The following is a 3,643-nucleotide window of genomic DNA, read 5'->3' on the forward strand; positions in this document are numbered from 1 at the left end:
ACAAATCGGGGACAGGTCGCTATTCAAAGCCGAGGTTGTCTATTGGAACACGAACTCAAGTCATCTTCTTTGCTTAAACTGTTTAGGATAAACAATTTTCAAACCCCAAACAGTTGGAGTTGGAGTATTATTTAAGCGTTCAATATGGCTATCGTAGATGCTTTACTTTGCATAAGGAAGCATTTAGGGAAAATTTGCTAGCTAAAGCACTTGGCATTGGTTTAGTGTTGAGTTGCCTATGCAGCGATCCATCGAAAATGGAGAATTATTTAATACAAACCGATTGTGATCGAGTTGAATCGAGCATACGATTAGTTCATGGGATGCAACATGTGCCGGAAAAGAGATCTTGCGTGGGAAGGAAAATTCATAATACCAATTTAGAAAATAGATGGGTCTGTATGTTTGTGGGTACCGACTTGCATACTTACTTTCTGATAATGTAAACATAAGTTTGCGATGTATCTATACCTATCTTGGTTTTTTATTTAGCTTAGAATATAATCGCGCACGAAGCGTGAATGAGTTTTTTTTTCCCTCTCTAAAATTTATAAGGAAGTGTAAATAGCATGTCATGATTTCAGTTTTTAGAGCTCATTACGAAGGAGACAAACACAACATTACGTTACATGGTGACTACATTTTTAATGTGACACTTTCACGGTGGAACATTATGTGGTTCATTTAAAAATGATATAACTTAAGAAACACTTTTCATAAAAGAGTGCTAACTCAGTTTTAAATGAAATACATATTTGTGGAGCCCACATTTTTGTTTTATTGCAATTAGCTACATATTAGCTACATTCGCAATTTTGGCGATGAAAACTTCAGCTGTTAAATAGTCATTGTGATTTCATTCTATTTAAGCGGGACTTATAAATGAGGCGTACAGAATAATATAATGGTTCAGGTCCAATTCTCTATAGGTTCGATGTTTTAAGGTGTTAAAAACATGGGTTTCCTTTTATAAAAAAAAGAATGAAAGAAAGAAATTCTAGAGAGATCTTGATTAAACATTTATTCGAAAAGTTCGTTTAGTTCCTGAGAAAAAGCTTCTTAAAGTTCAAAATTATGCACATATTTCAAATGGACTTGACCAATTTATTATTCTGAACGCCTCAAATCGCCTTATGTCAAATCGACCTTCATTCATCCAGTGGAACGTCAAAATTTAGCAAGGTGTAAAATGTTGCCCTTCACCTACAGGATTCAGGGTTGCCACGTGTTGGGAATTAACATTTTTGTATCCTTATCGAGTTTGAATTTAAATTATACTCACAAATCTAGGTTGGTAATGTTATTTCATTATAAACAGGGTTGCCTCAACAGTACTGAACAATTTTTATGGCTACCGCCATTTAAAAAAAAATTGAATCCTTCATGGTGATCAATATTAAATATATTGATCCATTATGTATGTAAATATGAAAAAATTGCTAAATCGTATAGGAGGGTTAGGTTATGTAGGTAGCATCAAGATAGGGAACAAATTGCACAGAATGGTTCTATTTGGCTCCGTTACGGCGGTAGGAGAGTTTTACATGTTTTGACTAGAGAAGATTTTTTTATAACTTCACCTAAAAAATCGGTTGTAGAAATCACAACAAAATTGACTTGAAATTGAATTTCATGTTTCTTAATTATTGCTTTAAAACATAGTTGGCAATAATGCAACGCCAAAAAAATCAAATTTGTAATGAAAATTCATAAGCAAGCTCTCAAAATTGTGACTTATTTAAGAAAATCCAAGAAGTAGCACTGTAATAAAATAACTCGGTGTTTTACCTGAACGTTTTGTGTCAATATGGACTTGCATTAAATTTTTTCATTAAGTATGAAAAACCAAAATAAAAAACTTTTGTTTATTTCAATTTCTAGGTAAATTTCTAACTTTTTCGGTACTGATTTAAAAATTACTTTTTAAGCTTTTGTTCAGACCACTAGGAGTGTATCACCCCTTTTACTATTGTCAACCATCAATTGATAGTTGATAAATACTGCAATTTTGTGTTTTAAAATCTAATTTGGGGGTCATGTAGTTATTTTTTTAAGGAAATTTTCAACTACATTTCATTTACAAATTAGATGATAAGAAATCGAAATTTATTTTTTATCAACCATCAATTGATAGTTGACAATCGTAATAGGTCTGTATGTCTCCCATTTTGAATATAAATAAAATGCACGACTTGGTCGTACGAAGTGACGCTAACGTCCATATAGTATTCACTTTGGATTTAGTTTGGATTAAAGTGAATTTTATATCCAACCACTAAAATCCGAATTTCATAAGACACACCAAGTTTCAAGAAAAAAGATTGTATCTTCAACGAGATAAAGGGGATAACAAGCGCATATGTCCTCTACGTTACTTTGGAATAGCCAAACTACTAAAACGTTTCCGTTTAAAAGTTCTCGTTGAAATCGCTTAAGTCATTTAGAAGAAAATAAAAAAAAAAAAAAAAACGGTTCTATGACAGATACCTACCAAGTACAAAATAAGAAGAAAAAATATTTAATACACACATTTGCATTGAATTTGTTTAGTGCGGAAAGTTTGTTATATGCACAATAACAATTTTTTTAATGCAAAAAAAAATTTTCATGGGCCTCTCAAAGGAAAGATGACAGAATATTGTTTGCCTGTCATATTCGTCTCAAGACACTTCATTTATTTTGTTGTTAAGTCAACAAAAAACAATACCTACTGCATAAACAAAAACATATGGAAATCGTTTAAGCCGTTTTTAGAAAGACTTATGCATACAGGTACGTTTGTTTTTGGAATCTTAGGCTTCCAATTTTCTTTTTTCTCAACTTAATCATAAATACAAATTGAAAGCTGTACCAGATTACAAAAACAAAAAAATAAAAAAGACTCAAAAGTGTCTGCAGATAAATAAAACCAAATGAATGAAAAAGTAATGAGAAGATATTTTGCTCAAATCACCCCAAGGGCGAATGATACAAAATCTCAAAAGATCTTCGAATTTTGAAGGGAAAATAATTTTAAAATTTCGTTTAAAACATTAATTATACTATTATATCTAGGAGACTGTAGACATTCCTATTAAAAAAATAATAATTGCGCTCATATGAATAGATGAGCAGATATAATTAAAATTTGCATACCTTTCATCACATTTCTTTTGAAAAAAAATCCGAAATTAATAGAAATGAAGAAATATTTCCTTTTGTATTATTTGCCAATAAAAGTTTTAAAATTTTAACTTTCGGTTTCTAAATCAAAACACACAAAAAAAAAAACGATGATAAACTCTTTATGTAACTAATTACATGATACAAAAACAATCAATCCACCTTGCTATAAATATGATGCCGCTCACAGAGATGATTAACATCTAATTCACCAATCTCAATTTCCAGCCACGCCTTGTCCAAATTTATAACAATCAACGAATCGTTTTTATTCAAATACGAGAGATCTCACCGTTAATTGCACATGTAAATCGTGATGTGCAGTTTTGTTTAAAAAATCGAAATATTAAATAGCACTTTGTATTTGATGCCTGTCAAGATCTCGTCATCGATCACTCAACTTTTTAATTTTTCTATCCAGAGCCGGCTTATTAAAATATTCCAAAAAGGAAAAAAAAAAATGTGTAAAGTTTGGAAATAT

Source organism: Episyrphus balteatus, chromosome 3 (assembly GCF_945859705.1).
Source record: "Episyrphus balteatus chromosome 3, idEpiBalt1.1, whole genome shotgun sequence".
In the NCBI taxonomy this organism is placed as follows: domain Eukaryota; kingdom Metazoa; phylum Arthropoda; class Insecta; order Diptera; family Syrphidae; genus Episyrphus; species Episyrphus balteatus.